The following is an 18,575-nucleotide window of genomic DNA, read 5'->3' on the forward strand; positions in this document are numbered from 1 at the left end:
GATGAATGAGACAGATTCATGAGGAGATCCTACGCGCAACTAAGCGAACACATCGCTATTTTGGTCTGATGTAGAGGCTCCATGTGTGTCAGCAGTACTATAAATGTAAGTCTTATACACTTTCAGGGGCTCCATCTGTAGCGCTTCATCAAAGAAGACTGTTTTACTTTACCACACGGTTACATTCACCCACCCAATCTATTCTCAGAATACCCAATGGCTCAATAACCCTGTTTTCCCCTGGGAACCACCAGTGTACAGTCCCATTCCATTCAAAAATATAACAAATATATTAAATTAATATATTCAATGAACAAATATAGTCAATGAACTGTGTAACACAGAGCTGCAACTGTTTTTCGGGATGGCTGAGTGGTTAAGGTGTTGGACTTAAGCTCAATAAGCAAATGTCTATGTGGGTTCAATCCCTGCTCCTGTAATTTGCTTTTGAAGTGACAGAACACTTTGAAGATTTACACTCTATTAAAATATGTATTTACTAAATTTCAGTTCTCCTCACACCCTGGGATTACTGAACTCACACTATCACGTACTTAAGGCTTTACATGCATTAGCTGTGATACAGCTCCTAATAAAGACAGAATGAAACTGTATCAATAATAAATGATATGTTTTAAACAAACGTGTATTGATAATCTTCATTATTAATAAAAGTGGTGTGACGGGAAAGCAAATTAAATATTACAATGATATTCCAAGCAACTGATGTGTGCCGGAACCAAATGTCATCCACTGTGGGCTTTGTAAATTGTTTAAAAATTGTAAGTGAAGTTGAGATAATTAACAATTTGTTGAATCCTGCAGTTACAGATTAAAATGTGAGAAGATTTTCTCTGGGTTTATCTCTGTCCGAGTGCCTGATGTGAATATGCTGAACGCAGTGTCTTTGATTTATGTACTCAAACAACCAAAGAATCCCATTCTTGTCATCCTATGGTTTGTCAAACGTGATTTTTTCAAAGTGGGTGAGATTTCGTTTAGTCTTTCGCTCTTTTACTAGAGCAGTAATGTTTCTAGATGCGCATGAGCATGGTATAGCAGGCTGACAGCAGGAACATGTGGCCCACAAGCAGTGACAGTATCAGAGGTGTCTGCAGTATGTTGGTTTGTGAGCAGCGATAAAATAAAATGCCGAGGAAGCAGGTGTGCCTGCATTAATAAAGCTCCACCGAGCGGAAAAAGTAACAGAAGAACCAACCTAAATCCAACAGAAAGTTTCTGCAGCTGAAATCACAGGCAAAACTGCCACAAGCTTGAACTCACAACCTCAGCATGACTTCACTATGTACTGCTATATAAGTACAAGGCACTGACCAACTGTGCCACTGGAGCTGTGCAATGGGCTTGTTACATGTCTTAGATGTATTTACTGGAAGGTTGCAGAAATCATAAATCACTGATTTCATTATCTGCATGTTTAATATCCAGGAGAGAGAACTCCTTCAGGTTCTACAGCTCAAGTGCACTTTAAGAAGTCTGCTTTTGTGAGATGGATCTCCGAGGTGCAGCTTTTTTCTTATTACTAAAGATACCTCTACATTGTAAACTATTTGAAGACCTAGAAAAAGGAACATGGCGTTAGTTGAAATAAGCACTGAATGGGTTAAAACCCACACTCTTTGAATTGCTAAAGCGATGCCTTGAGGAGAATAAATCAACATACTGTATTCACACAGGTCACTCGGCCACAGACAAGAACGATCAGCTACCACCACTATTATTATCATCATTATTATTATTATTCAACCATTTGGGGAACAATACAGTTGAATAATCCCACTGTTCTTATGGCAAGAAAAATAACATGAGACCACTGTAAGAGGACGAGTGTTGTAATTGTTTGAACAATTGATTTCTATTTTTCCCTCTTATGGGCGACCCTGTGGTATTTCTTTTTCTCTTCGTTGTTGTGCACGGGCTAGTTCTGCAGTGATATTTGCCGCAGAAATTTCTGCGCAGCTCCGTATTAAATCTGTTCTCAACTGCAACGGACAGAAGACGACTCCAGTAGATAGCTGTGTAGTTCTGTAGGACCACACACGACACAGTGATAGTGCGGCTCTTAATGGACTGGTACACAGACCACATGAGAGGCAAGCAAAACGCTTTTAAAATTCCAAAGGCTCACCAAGTCAGAGGAACAGCAATGAACTGAAAAGATCTGTTACAGACATCTATGTCAACCTCTTTAGAGCTATAAATGCCATTTTTTTAAATTTATTTGTAGATTAACACTCCCAAGTAACAGCACTTTACAGTATATTAATGTTAATTCCGCTGGTGGACATTAGCTGGTGTTTTTTGTAACAATTTGTTTGCTCTGCTGTAAGGAATAATAATAATAACATCACTTTATTAACCCTTTACAATTTATTGCATTAGGAATGATCTTTTTGCATACCCCAGCTTGCTCTCCATGAGACACACAGATAAGGAGAGAGCCTGGGGTCAGAGCACAGGATCTGCCATTGTATGGTGCCCTGGAGCAGTTGGGGTTAAGGGCCTTGCTCAGGAGCCCAGTGGAGTAGGATTCCTCTGCTGGCAGAGGGATTTGAACGAGCAACCTTACAACCACAGGCGCAGATCCTTAGCCACAGAGCCACTGCTCCACCCTAAATATGGAAAGTAAAGTATAGTAAAGAATATACAGTATATAAAGCACGCAAACCTAAATGTTCAAAGTTTTCAGGCTCTTTAGCATTTTCCTTCACATATGGAAAAAGTTTGATGTGTTCTTGTCACATTTCTCCAAGTAGATAATCTACACAAGAGCGCATGTAACAGTAAAGGACATACAGTGAGGAATTCGCGCAGCTTTCAGCTCAGTGCAGAGTCCAGAGGGAGGAATCGCTCGCTGAACGATTTCTCAGGAAATTTCGGTTGAGATTCAACAGGTGCTTCTTCAACAGCTATGACAAGTTGGAAGACTCATTGAAGTCTGAAGAGATCAGCCTCTGTGACAGAGTGTCCAGTGACACTAACTAACTGTCCTACTGTTCTCTGCTAACGTAGAGGGTGAATGTTGATTTAGGTGAATGTAAGGTTTCTTTCTTGTAAAATATTTTCGAGCGTATTTTTGCTGCTGAAAATTAATCTTGTGTATTTGAATGAATTCTGATATTGTCACCTAATTCTATACATTGTTTCATCAGACTAGAACATTTAGAGGAGCTCAATTGCATTAATTAATTGCATAGTGATATTATTTCTTGCCGTTTAAATACTTCAGTCAAAACTGTAGAGAAGTTGCTCCTGTTTTCACCATTATAAGAACTGTGATGCACCAGTATTATTTACTCTCATAAAAATATTGTAATTGTATTGTTCTGTTCCGTTACAGCCTTGAGTGACACAAATCTTCTCCTTTACTGCACTACACTTCTCCAGAGGCCAGTTCAGCACACAAGGATCCTCATTCAAACAAACACTGCAATCATTTGATAAATGCCATTTCTCATCCTTTCTCTTAGTGTTGGTGCTACTACTGTATGCAAAGGAGGCGACTTGACAATGAAAGGTGTAATCATCTTAAAGAGAGTCTTCATGAAGGAGTGTGTCGGCAAGCTCTCCTCTGGCAATTGACCGGGCTTGTGAAGAAACCAATCTCATTCAACAACCATACAAATTGCACAGCTTAAGGCACATGAAGCACAATTCGTGGGCTAATTGACACAAAACAATGTCACTTCACCTTATCCACAAAGCTGTTTTGCTTGTCTGACCACCTCTTCCTACATTACAGTGAGCACATACTGTATATTTCAGTATCTTTTATTTACCTTACTATTTTACTGTCCCTTTCACCCATGTGGAGATGTATCCACAGCGAAAACCCCGTGTTTCGCCCTACGTTTGTGCCAGTTTTACAATCGGTGTAGGAGCCTGCCTTACAGAAGTCCAGTAGCACAGTTGGTCAGTGTGTGGTATGCATGTAGCTGTGCACAGTGGAGTTATAATGAGGTTGTGTGTTCAAGCCTTCCCTGGAGCATTAAGTCTTTTGAACGTTTTCCACCCAAAAAACGTTCATTCGCTGTAGTAGTTTCACTGTGACTTTGCAGGTAAAATATTCTTAATGAGAATAATATTTCATATGCGATAAATAACTGAACTAGAAAATATTGGAGAGAAATGGCTAGTCACACTATTTGCAGCAGGCACTCAGACAGAGAAATGTCCTGTCATTAAAGAAAATTCATGAAGAAGAGGAGTGACATCATTGCAAAGGCGATATTTTCTGATGTCTGTCTTGGTTAATAATCATTTGCGTGGGAATTACTTCTGTCATTATTACTAATACTGATAAAAACAGAAAACTCACAGCTCTCTGGAAGTTGGCCTGGACTCTAGAAAGTGTTTTTATTTGCAAGCGGCTCTGGAACTCAACACCTGTTGATGGGTCACTTCTGTCAGACACATCAGTGGAACCCAAGCCCACCTACACACACATTCACACACACTAACAGATATACTGTACACCTACACTCTCACACACATTTACACTCACAGACACATCACACATTTATACACACAATAAGACACTCACACACTCACATATATACACTCACAGACTCACAGATACACAAATAGACACTATATACGCACAAAGACACCTACATACACTCTTAGGTACAGACACACTATAACTAACACTAATGCAGATACTGCTAATATTACAACAGTAACACAATCACCAAAACTTACACTATCATTGTTACTAACACTGACAAAAACTACTACTAGACTAATAATACTTATAATAACAGTAATACTCTCATGAAAACTAACATGATGATGATGAGTGTTAATACTCTGACACTAACACTATAAGTATCACTAATATTACATAAATACTAGCATTAAAACTAAAACTATCAGTAATGCTATCATCATTAATACTCACATAGTCACTACACACACTGACAGACATGCCCACACATACACTTACAAATATAAAACTACACACTGACAAACACCACACACTCACGGACACAAACCATACACACACATTCTCAGGCATGCATTCACAGAAACAAATAGACACTATGCATACTCATAGACACACACTTATAGACACCAAACACTCAGAGACCCCACACGCTCACACACTAACAGACACAACAAGCTCACAGACACATACCTACACACTCACAGACACACAGCCCACACACACAGACACCACACACTTCCAGACACGCACCCACACACGCACAGATACTACAAACTCACTTACCTACAGATACACTTTAACACAAATATAAATACTACTAATACTACAACAGTAACACTATAATTATAATTAATATTAACATGAATATGAACATTAAAACTAAAACAATCAGTAGTGCCACTGTCATTAATACTCACATGAACACTAGCATTAAAACTACCAGTTGTAATCTCACTAATATTAACATGAAGACACTGATATTAGGATTAGTTGCTGCTCGTTGCTCGTGACGTCACACCGCTCTCTGTGACAAATGCGAGACACTTAGACGCGTGCAGTGACGAGGCGCCTGTCGCCGTGGTTACCATTCTTATGATTTACAAACACTGGAAAAATGCATTTAAACTGTTACATACATTTATGAACTTGAAATATCATTTTCTAGCTCTAGGATACAGTTACCTAAATAATAATATGAATAATCATTGTTTAATTTCGGATTGAACATTATTAACCCTAAACGCACTATGGTAATTGGTCGATACAGTCTTTATTAACTGTTCTCTAGATACTTAAACAGGGTCAAGAAAAGAATCAGTACTCACCAATCGGTGAAGTTAATCGATTTTTCTACGGTTCTTCTCCGTGCGCTCCGTGCACCTCCCACGCTCTTTCTCTCTCTGATCCCGGTGCTCTGGCTGGTGTCTGTGACATCACAGCGCTTATTCTGACAGAGCAGAGCGCGTCTCTGCTGCTTTTGTGTGTCTTTTTCATGAATGCCAGAGGTACAATGTTGCAAAAAGAAAAGCGTTTTTTTTTGTTTTGAAAAAAAGTGAGTGCTGATTTTTATTTTATACAGGAAACGCATGCATGTTGAAACACTATTTAAATTCTATAAATAACTGAGAAATAATAAAGCAAGGAAAACATGATATATGTAAAAATACAATTTGATCACATAATTTACTTCATTACCTCTGGTGGTTATATGTTTTTTTTTCTGTTGTGTTTTTTTCTCTTGTACATGTTTCTTAATCTTCTGGTTGTAGTTAAATTTGTAAATTCTATACGTTTAATAAAAAAAGTTTTAAAAAGTAGTGCATCTCTGCTGGAGGAGACTCCTGGTTTTCATACAAATATAACATCTCCAAAAAACTAAACCGGGCTGTGAAGAGAGGCGATTTATAACAGTTGGAGAAGGAGAGCGACAAACCGAGGAATGAAAATCATTAAACAGAAAAAAAATAGTTTACTTCACAGATTAATGCCTTACAAAGCGTACCCGTGTGGAGCAGTAGAGAACGAGCACGAGTCCCTGAAATAAGCGCTTTTAAGGGTTTTACACGAATCTTCAGAGTAAAAGAGCCAGGAGGATCAGACTCCTGATCCTGGAGGTGTATACTGGTTTTATTTCCACCAAGCTCTCACTTCTATAGGTAGTCTGATGATTTCACTTAACTTTATAATTGTAACTAGACTTCACCTAATTGTACATTTATAAGACTGTCTGTGAGACACTTGTGAGAGCAGCTGAATCCCAGGGCTGGTGTGGAATCACACACAGACAGATCTTCTTCTGTGTGATCTGAGTCCCACTGCTCAGAGCTACAGACTGGTCAACTGGTCACTATTTTAGTCACGACCATCGGCCTTTGGCTACTAATAATCAATATACTGATCAGAGTGTCAATATTGGTGTTTATTACATAAATACAAAAATAATTCCACACTCACTTGTGTTATAAAACACTTAAAAAACATGTTTGGAGGCTGATATACATTAAAGAAAGTAATACTGAAGGGCTGGAAGTCCTGGAAAGGGTTTATTGAAGTTTCTTGCTTCTGCCCTGGAACAGAGCCCACAGCTGCCAGATCAGTGACCCCTGAGCCCAGTTCACAGAGAGGAGAATCAGGAGCTCTTTTATGTCTCTAAGAGGGCTGGGAGAAAGGGGAAAAGGGGGAAATGTGACTTGAGTCCAGGCTGTTCTGTCTGATATTGTTCATGTAGCAGCACTGATTGTCTGAATATCTTCTGGTTCTGGATTGTGAGGATAGAGAGCAGTACAGCATTGAGCTTCTGTCTGAGTGTGAGTCTGAGCTGTGAATCTGACTGAGAAGAGAATAATGATTTTTTATTCTGCCTCTGAGAATTTTTCTTCTTTGCCAAGTGGTGTTGCATCCCCTTCAGATACTCTGCACAGACTGCACAGAGTGAGAGAAGAGGAGAGAGAGATGGACAGATAAGAGCACACACAGCGAGACAGACATACGTCTTGATTTACTTTGAAGCAAGTTTCAAAGGTAAACGCAGACGTCACTTTGAGCACTTGGTCTTTTATAGTACAAATATCACACTGTGCTCTACATGGCCGTGTCTTCAAGATCGTTGTGAACCAACACAGTGGGCAAAAGACGTATAATATACGTCTATTAAACGCATACCTTAGACGTCTAAATGTGGTCTACAATTCGTCTAGAATGAAATTCTAATATACGTCTAAAGTTATACGTCAATTATACGTCTATGTTTAGACGTTCATTATACATAAATGGTTGGAGTTCTATTATACGGATAAATTTAGAGGACTATTATACTGTACATATATGGTTGGAGTTCCGGATAACTTTAGAGGACTATTATATGTATATGGTTAGAGGTCTATTATACGTATAACTTTAGAGGTCTATTATACGTATATGGTTAGAGGTCTATTATACGGATAACTTTAGACGTCTATTATACGTATATGGTTAGAGGTCTATTATATGTATATGGTTAGAGGTCTATTATACGGATAACATTAGAGGTCTATTATACGTATATGGTTAGAGGTCTATTATATGTACAGTGCCTTGCGAAAGTATTCGGCCCCCTTGAACTTTTCAACCTTTTGCCACATTTCAGGCTTCAAACATAAAGATATACATTTTTTATTTTATGTGAAGAATCACCAACAAGTGGGACACAGTTGTGAAGTGGAACGAAATCTATTGGATTTTTGAAACTTTTTTAACTAATAAAAAAATGAAAAGTGGGGCGTGCAAAATTATTCGGCCCCTTTACTTTCAGTGCAGCAAACTCACTCCAGAAGTTCAGCGAGGATCTCTGAATGATCCAATGTTGTCCTAAATGACTGATGGTGATAAATAGAATCCACCTGTGTGTAATCAAGTCTCTGTATAAATGCACCTGCTCTGTGATAGTCTCAAGGTTCTGTTGAAAGCGCAGAGAGCATCATGAAGACCAAGGAACACACCAGGCAGGTCCGTAATACTGTTGTGGAGAAGTTTAAAGCCGGATTTGGATACAAAAAGATTTCCCAAGCTTCAAACATCCCAAGGAGCACTGTGCAAGCGATCATCTTGAAATGGAAGGAGTATCAGACCACTGCAAATCTACCAAGACCTGGCCGTCCCTCTAAACTTTCAGCTCAGACAAGGAGAAGACTGATCAGAGATGCAGCCAAGAGGCCCATGATCACTCTGGATGAACTGCAGAGAACTACAGCTGAGGTGGGAGAGTCTGTCCATAGGACAACAATCAGTCTTACACTGCACAAATCTGGCCTTTATGGAAGAGTGGCAAGAAGAAAGCCATTTCTCACAGATATCCATAAAAAGTCTCGTCTAAAGTTTGCCACAAGCCACCTGGGAGACACCCCAAACATGTGGAAGAAGGTGCTCTGGTCAGATGAAACCAAAATCGAACTTTTTGGCCACAATGCAAAACGATATGTTTGGCGTAAAAGCAACACAGCTCATCACCCTCAACACACCATCCCCACTGTCAAACATGGTGGTGGCAGCATCATGGTTTGGGCCTGCTTTTCTTCAGCAGGGACAGGGAAGATGGTTAAAATTGAGGGGAAGATGGATGCAGCCAAATACAGGACCATTCTGGATGAAAACCTGTTGGAGTCTGCAAAAGACCTGAAACTGGGACGGAGATTTATCTTCCAACAAGACAATGATCCCAAACATACAGCAAAATCTACAAAGGAATGGTTCACAAATAAACGTATCCAGGTGTTTGAATGGCCAAGTCAAAGTCCAGACCTGAATCCAATCGAGAATCTGTGGAAAGAGCTGAAAACTGCTGTTCACAAACGCTCTCCATCCAACCTCACTGAGCTCGAGCTGTTTTGCAAGGAAGAATGGGCAAGAATTTCAGTCTCTCGATGTGCAAAACTGATAGAGACATACCCCAAGCGACTTGCAGCTGTAATCGCAGCAAAAGGTGGCTCTACAAAGTATTAACGCAAGGGGGCCGAATAATTTTGCACGCCCCACTTTTCATTTTTTTATTAGTTAAAAAAGTTTCAAAAATCCAATAGATTTCGTTCCACTTCACAATTGTGTCCCACTTGTTGGTGATTCTTCACATAAAATAAAAAATTTATATCTTTATGTTTGAAGCCTGAAATGTGGCAAAAGGTTGAAAAGTTCAAGTGGGCCGAATACTTTCGCAAGGCACTGTATATGGTTAGAGGTCTATTATACGGATAACATTAGAGGTCTATTATACGTATATGGGTAGAGGTCTATTATACATCAAAGATAGGTTTTATAGGTGTAGAAACAAGTAAACCAAGCCAATGATTAGGTTTAGAAATTTATTCTGAAAATACACATTCACACCTGAAACATATGTATTTCAAATTATACATTGTATACAATCAATCAACAATCAACATATGGGCAATAATCATAAAAAACACAACTAGTCTTAAACTTCAGCTACAAATTCTGGCAACATGGCAATATACAGTATAGTAATGACAAACACAAAACTAATTACATTAACACACTAACTCAAAACCACATTTTGATTCAAATATACATTTTAAAATGTACAACTTCTATATTTCCAAGAAAAAAAAATATTACAATGGAAGTTAAGACGATTTTTGTCCACTATTTGCAAACCCTGTCTAATTGTCCTAACAGTTAGAACCAAAAACCTATTATTTTCAGTGTCCAGATCTCCTGGCCCCCTGCCTTGCATATACATTCTTCACGTAACACATTGCGTGCTCCTTTATTTCTTTTTCCGTTGATGTAGGGTGGGACTTTAGCACCGCAGCTAGGAGAAAATTATATAATATTACTTCCCAAATAAATGATGATTAATATCTTCTTTAGTATAATCTAAAAAATGAACGGTTTACTAAGCTCAAAGCTGAAATAAATGTATAAAATTTGGCTTGCATCATAGCAGTTGAGCAATAAAGTCTGTCCTAATCAAAGAGTACCCAAAGTTTGAAAGTACAACATAGAATAAGAATAGAGAAATGGCAAAACGATTTTGTGTCATCTTCCCCATTCACACTATTTTTATGTGCCATTTTCTGCTTATTCACGTACTATTTTAATCAAAATAATATTAAGAAAGATCTGTATGTATTCAGATAGTATTATTATTGTTCATACTTACTCGTCAAAACAGGATTGCTGAGATATTTGCGGATATACTTCTACATTTGAAAAACGTGTCCAAAATGGTGACCAACGAATACTACCAATGCATTGTGGTATATAAACGGAAAATATGCTGGGTTCGATATTTTCTCAACGTATTCGTTTATTAATGTTGTCGATATGGTTGAAATTTAACATTGGTAATACATTGCGGCTATGTGCCCCCTGCTATGTGCTGATGTGTAATTTTAACGCATGCAGTTAGTAAGGATCGTACTGTTTTATGGTATTATATATAATGACATTATGGAATAGGATGGGGACAGGCCTGGCATCACGGGGGGAGGGAGGAGTGTCGCCCCTTCAGTTTTGGGCAAAAAGATTTACCTAACTTAATTTGCGCCCTAAAAAAAGTTGTACTTTGTCAATGGTCAGACAACACTAAATGACACAAACAGTCACTCAGTCTGTTTGATTGGCAGGAGGGCTATCCGTCCAGGAACTGCACATATCAGTGTCGTTATTGAGTGTCAACATTACGATCCTGTTTGCTCAGGTGGACCGATTCCTTGCAGTAGTTTATCATTATACTTAAAATCGTTATATAACTAGGACTAGTTATAGCAGTCTGTGCTTTCTGTTGGTTTTACAACATGTTTTTCTTAACGATTCAGAACGTCCATGTAGCTGCAAAAATGAATGCTTATGGTACTTTTCGCTCCAGGCAATACAAACCGTGAGAGTGACGAAAAATGTGAAACTGAACTTCATCGCAAATACCAGATTGCTAGTCGTTATCTTCTATCATGAAGCACTAATCAATGGCATAGCTGCGAGATTTCATTTGGGTAGCTGCACCGTACAGCTCCGTTTCAACCGAAATATCACCCCCCCTCAGAATTTCAGACGCCCCCCTACAGATTTTTCCCCGGGCACCGCGCACTGATGGGGGACGGGGTGTCCAGGAAATGGTATCAACTTTTGTCAAGAAAATAAAAATAGAAACTCTATAGGCACTCAAACATTTTACTGTTTTTTTTCAGGCAAGTGGCAAGACCCCCTCAGCAAAACCCTTGTATGCCAAGCTGTGGGCATTGATTCGTCGAATATACGTATATTTACAGCGAAAATACGGCTATACGTATATATACGTTGCCTCGATGTATAATCAACGTCGAATTGCAACCGTAAAATCGACGACATGAATAAACGCATATATAACGTCGAAAACACATCTAACACAGTGCCTGAGGCTTTTTACTGTATGTATCGTGTGTGCCGCAACTAGGAGTATACGGCACTCTGCACAGTGTACGAAGTAAATTATTTTCGCAGTAATTAATTTATTATATTTACTATATTTATTATACACGTGTAAATTAATTACTGCGAAAATAATTTACACAGCTGATGGGAAATTAAGTAGTGACCTGCATCAGCTGCAAAGGAAAAAGTATAGGTTTATTCCATGCTGAAAAGAGAAGGAAACACAACGTGGACCCTTCTTCGGGTGTGACGTGGAATAAACCTTTACCTGTTCCTTTGATGTTAATTTAGACCGGATCTCCAACAAATACCTAACAGGCTATACATATATTCGACGAATCAATGCCCACTGGGTAAATCAAAGACACAGTGTTCAGCATATTCACATCAGGCACTCGGACAAAGATAAACCCAGAGAAAATCTTCTCACATTTTAATCTGTAACTGCAGAATTCAACAAATTAATTATTTCAACTTCACTTACAATTTTTAAACAATTTACAAAGCCCACAGTGGACAACATTTGGCTCCGGCATACAACAGTTGCTTGGAATATCATTGTAATATTTAATTTGCTTTCCCGTCACACCCTTTTTATTCATAATGAAGTTTATCAATACACGTTTATTTAAAACATGTCATTTATTATTGATACAGTTTCATTCTGTCTTTATTAGGAGCTGTATCACAGTTAATGCATGTAAAGCCTTCAGGATGCGATTGTGAGAGTTCAGTTATCCCAGGGAGTGAAGAGAACTGAAATTTAGTAAATCCATATTTTAATAGAGTGTAAATCTTCAAAGTGTTCTGTCACTTCAGAAGTAAATTATAGTAGCAGGGATTGAACCCACATAGATATTTGCCCATTGGGCCTTAAGTCCAACACCTTAACTACTCAGCCATCCTGCTCAACAGTTTCAGCTGCTCGATTGCTCAGCCATCCTGGTTTCACCTTTCCAGCTCTGTGTTACACAGTTCATTGAATATATTAATTGAATATATTTGTTATATTTTTGAATGGAGTGGGACTGTACACTGGTGGTTCCCAGGGGAAAACAGGGTTATTGAGCCATTGGGTATTCTGAGAATAAATTGGGTGGGTGAATGTAACCGTGCGGTAAAGTAAAACAGTCCTCTTAGATGAAGCCCTACAGATGCAGCCCCTGAAAGTCTATAAGACTTACATTTATAGTACTGCTGACACAAATGGAGCCTCTACATCAGACCGAAATAGCGATGTGTTTGCTTAATTGTGCGTAGGATCTCCTCATGAATCTGTCTCATTCATCAGTGGAAATAGAAGCCATTACAATACGATACATGTTCACCTTCAACCCCGCAGCTGTCGGACGTGCTTGTTTTGGGACTATTTGCAATGAGTACCAAATTAAGATTTAGGTGTCCTAACTGGTATCTTTTAATCTGTGAGGGACATTGGGTTATATACAAACGGGACAGAGACACAGTAATAATCCTATATTAACGTATCCTGCATTTTAATTTACTGATCAGATAAATTTAAATGTTCTGATTCAGAGCCCCTGCAGTTTGTACTAATTATAACCATAACAATACCCCTGAGTCCTGAGCGCCACACTGAGCACACGTTAAGCTGGGCTCTGACTTTGTTCAGCACGACTGTTTGTTGCAGTTGAGCTCAGAGCTGGAGATGATCTCCATATTCTACTGCACTAACTAGTCCGAAACTTAGTACACAGTACACACTTTCTAAATGAAGTCAGGTTGTTAAAAAATTTAACCAGCGCCCTGTCACAGAAACGTACCCGAGTCTCTCGAGCGACAAGCGGGGTTACTCAGCACTGTACTAACGAGGAGTGCTTGTTCACAGCTGAGCGTGAGCTCTGTTTACTGTCAGCAGACATTTCCTCTTTTCCAAAGACGTTTTCGACTTCTCTCAGTTTTTTAAAGACGGTCATAAACGCTCATGAAGTAATTCATGTCAGTTTGAAGTCTGTCTCTGTTGCCTCGGCTCTTGATGAAGAAAAGCCGTGCGTGGGAGACTCCCTCTCTCAAGAACTTTGTCGTCACCCTGCAAGAGCGAAGAGCCATCAATCACTGAGGCCAACCACTGAGACAATTTACATTAAACACGTGAAATGCGAGATGTTGTGATTTTTTTCCCACTTAAGGCTTCTATCGTTTCTACTCTAACGAGAAAAAGAGTACTCATTAGAAGTACGATTTGAACAAACGTCTCCAGAGGAAACTCCGACCTGAACGCCTTAGACCACCAGCCATCTTGCCTGTGGTTCTTATAATTAATTATATATTTTATTTCTTTCTCCTCGTTGATCATGAAATCATGTAATTAGAGAAATGTCTTTTTTAATGAGGAAAACCAGCACAAGCAAATATAAAGTTTAGAGCAGCGCGCAATAAAAACGATCAGAAACCGAAAGTGCTTATTTTGCGTATCAGTATATTCCGATACCGCTGGTTCTGCAGAAGAAATAAGAAAAGCCGGACTCCTAACACTGTGTTGCCATTAAGGCTACTTAGTTAAAATAAAAATGTATCGTCACCTTTCTGAACGTGATTATTAGACACCTGTTGAGAGATCGTTCAGCGAGCAAGTAATATCCAATCTCTGCTGTCACTGTAAACTCGGACGTGATGTTCCGCAGATGTACAGTGTGCCTTTCCTCTTGTTGTATTCAAGAGTACTCACTGTGTGAGCTCCTCACTGCGTTTCCTTTTCTTTTCCTGTGATTATCTACGTGGAGTGCGATGACAAAATAGTCTTGAACATTTTCGGTTTGTGAAAGGAAACACTAAAGAAAATACAAGTGATGATCGACAGTACAGCTAGAAGAGTGGAAGATAAAATACGATTTATAATGAAATTCATAATACACTTAAGGAAAACACAAACGCCCAAACAAGGGCTTGAACCCTGGACCCTCAGAGTCGAAGTCTGATGTTTTACCAACTGAGCTATCCAGGCCCATGTAGTCATACAGTACCTGACTCGTCTGGAATGTCTACTGACAGACTTATCCAGAAGCGACGGCACCACTCCCAGAAGAATGAGTGAGAAATACAGCATGACATGGGGAGGTAAGGGGCTCCCACAATCCATCTTTCCTCACATTACTGATTTTGTTTCAATAGCATTTTGACCTTTTTTCACATTCAGATTTTTTCGCATTTAATAAGATCTTTTAATCAACAACATTAAGAACGAAAACAAATGGAACATTTTTTGGAACAACAATTAAAAAAAACTTTCAATGCCTTCGTTGTATATGTCTGCACACCCTTTATAAAGGGAGTTATAACTATGCTGAAATTTAAAGAGCATTTCTGTAGAGAAAAAACATTTTTTTATGCCTTGATGTTAAGCTCAGGGAGCCTGCCTTTTAGAAATTCTATCTCTAAACACCTTGGGCAGCCTCCCGAGAGACTAACAAATATTGTTTTGAGAAATTGGCTCACACACCGGAAGGCACTAACGTTTCTCTTCGTTAAAGTATGTCAGTAACTGTTTAACCCAAAATGTTTGCAATTGTGAATTTCTTAAAATTCAATAAATAGTCTATCAGCAGCAAGAAATTATTATGAAAGCAAGTTTTTTTTATATCATAAACTGTAAGACACGAAGAGAGTTTACAGGTCGTATCCTTCGCTTTGTCTTTTAAATTAAGCGTTCGGGATTCAAATCTGTGTTCGGACTGTTGTGTTTCTTGAATTTCTTGTAATCATCAAACGTCGTTGTTTGGTCCATCAGTTTTTTTCTCGGTTGTACAATGGAATTCGCGCAGTTTTCAGCTCAATGTGGAGTCCAGAGGGAGGACTCGCTCACTGAATGATCTCTCAAGAAATCCCGGGTGAGATTCAAAAGGTGTCTTTTTCAACAGCCACGACACATCTGAAGACCTCTGGATTTCCTGAATATGACATAAAATTAGTTCAAATCATTTGGTAGTTAACAGAACTAAATGCTTTAGAGGTACATTTAAAACAGCAGAGCAACACCGTAGCACTTCGAGTGTGCCTGAGTTTAATTGTGTGAACTTGGCTCTCTATGAACATGACCAAAGAGTTCACATTCAACAGAAGACTGCAATGTGAGCACAGAAATATAAAGCACCTGGAGATGCCGGGACCTCATACATGCGAAGCATGCGCTCTACCACTGAGGTATCACTTTTGTGTTTCCTCTACTACAGAGTAAATTCATAGGAATGAAGAAATAAGGAAGGAAAAATAACCACATCGAAGCTTCCAGAGATTGGTTAAAATTAATCCGTTATTTTTATATCCAGTCACACGGGCGACGATGATTGATTTATCGACTGGGAGTGCTTTTTTACCTCCTCACTCGACTACCTTGATTAAACTACGCATAGAACAACAGCAGTACAGATGATTTTCATGGACCGACTTGTTTTGTACAACTCGAGTGATAAAGTCCTGTCTGCAAATATTGTAGAAGAACAAAAAAGGGCAAAACAACGCTCCAACCACAGGAATGGTAACAGGAAGGATCATGTTATTTAATATGTCCTTTGGAGATGCCTTGTCAACGCACACAGGCGTTAGAGCTGGACAAATAATTGATAGTGGTGTTTGTAAACAATCATGAAACATGTTATTTCTAAACCAGGAAGAAAGGAGCAGACTTAAACTTTAAGAGACAGAAACAACACCTTTTCGCAGCTAACATTAATTAAAATGACATCACAATAAAAGAACGGAGCCTTGAGTGAATCAAATTAGTTTTCATTGGACGTCTGTCTCTTCATAACTTTGTAGGTGAGAGAGAGGATTGCGGAAATGTGCCAGTGTTTCTCAGAAGTGTGTTGGTGGTATAGGTGCCTTCTAAATTATTGAGCCGGGTTTGAATCCCGGTAAGTGCATCCCCAAATCTTTTCAAGAAAATCTGTGATCCGGTAACATGTCTTTTGAAACTAGCATTCAAGGTAGGATACGTGTTCTTAAAAACCAAAAAAGCAGATCTCTGTACACAAGACGGCAGTGCGATCTTAGAATTCCTGTGTTGTTGACGGATTCAGACTCCTTCTCAGAGGTCTTTGCTCACCAAATAACTTTGCAGCTGAGGAAGAGCACCCCGGAAAATACCAAACACAACCAGCGAGCGTGTTGGTTGCTCTTGCTCTTAATGCAAGGAGCTGTTTTTTTTAACTATTATTAGCCAAAAACAGCAGCACAGGTAGGTCGCATTTGTGATTATGTCACTTCTTTGCTTCAGCAAGGTCAATAAAAGACTCTGAAAGTAGTAAAGCAAAACTGAACTCAAAATCATATTAGGAATTCTGAGCGATATATCCATACAGGTAATCCAATAAGAATGTTGAAATATTTGAATATCATCTCTCTATATATTTCGCTGCTTTTTACCAGGAGTAAAACTATTGGATTGAAGGAATGTTAACCGCTGGGTTAAAATGTATAGTTGTTATTTGGAGAAATCTGTAAACTCGTGATCTTATATGTTTTAAAAGACAGCACAGGAAAAAACAACAGTGCTGATTATTTTCCGGAGGCGGAGCACTGACGACCTATCCGAGCTGATTGATAAAGCCCACCCAGTGGATACTCTAGCAGAACGTCAAAGAACATTCACCTCTGTATCCAAAGAAACCACAGGAACAACATCAGGAAGCACAATTAATTCCCCTTTTAATTTTTTCCTGTAAGGTATGCTATGTGAATTCATGAAGTTAATCCTCTGATCTCTTTTGAGCACGAACAAAGTATTTCTGATGGAGCGCTCTGTTCAAAGATAAGCTATTACCCCTGCCAAAGATTCGGCGTGAAGAATTAAAAGTTTCACAGACAAAAGCAGCTCACCACCACAGCCAATATTAAATTTACTTGCCGGTACACTATCATGTGCACTGCCTCAAAAGTGATCTCGGCAGATGCTGTTCCCTACATAAAGCTGAACGTGCCAAAGAGAATTTCTGTTGAGAAAACAAAATATTTTTTCTGCCTTGATGTTAAGCCTGTCTTTTAGAAAGTCTATCTCTAAACACCTCCCGCAGCCTAACAAAAAGCGCTTTTACTGATCGTATTGCAGGTCTTAAAACACTAACATTTGGCAGCGGTGGGATTCGAACCCACGCCCCCAGAGAGACTGGAGCCTAAATCCAGCGCCTTAGACCGCTCGGCCACGCTACCTTCCTCCATACCCATCTTCCTCACATTCCTGGCTATGAAAATGCCGGGGGCTTCAGCTCTTGTCGTCGGATCTAATGATATCATGACATGTGGAAGTGACTGCACCTTCATCTTCTGAGATGCTTTCAATAGCACAAATGCTACTTTCACCGGCACAAACATAACAATAACTAAAGAGGTGGGTGTCATCCTTTGTGCTGTTTGTAGGGGTGCAACTCTACGTCGATCTACTGACTTGAAGAGCAAAAATCAAAATCCTCTGCTATTACTGTTGCTTTTTTCATAGTTTCTTCAAATCCTTCATTTGAACGTCAATTTTGAAGGATATTGATGATAATACCACATAAATTGTGGTTTTCTTGTGATCGCCAATTTTATTCAAATACCAGCCTTTTTTACAGTTCCTTGCGTGTTTCACAAGGTATAATAGCCCCCCTCGCATCCTCAGCTAACATATTTTAAAATTACAATAGATTATACAGCATGCATGTTTACATTTATATTAAAATTAAAGTAAATATACCAGAATACATACAGT

At 39.0% G+C, this 18,575-nt stretch overlaps 2 non-coding genes across 2 annotated transcripts; both read right to left on the reverse strand.

Annotated features, from left to right (window-relative positions):
• Positions 1 to 14,764: 14,764 nt before the first annotated feature.
• trnar-ucg (transfer RNA arginine (anticodon UCG)) lies at positions 14,765 to 14,837 on the reverse strand. The gene has a single exon. It is a non-coding gene; the product is annotated as a tRNA-Arg (tRNA).
• A 3,118-nt stretch (positions 14,838 to 17,955) lies between these two features.
• Positions 17,956 to 18,037, reverse strand: trnal-uag (transfer RNA leucine (anticodon UAG)). Its single transcript has one exon. It is a non-coding gene; the product is annotated as a tRNA-Leu (tRNA).
• Between the last annotated feature and the right edge of the window lie 538 nt (positions 18,038 to 18,575).

Source organism: Lepisosteus platostomus, chromosome 5, assembly GCF_059453375.1.
Source record: "Lepisosteus platostomus isolate fLepPlt1 chromosome 5, fLepPlt1.hap1, whole genome shotgun sequence".
In the NCBI taxonomy this organism is placed as follows: Eukaryota; Metazoa; Chordata; class Actinopteri; order Semionotiformes; family Lepisosteidae; genus Lepisosteus; species Lepisosteus platostomus.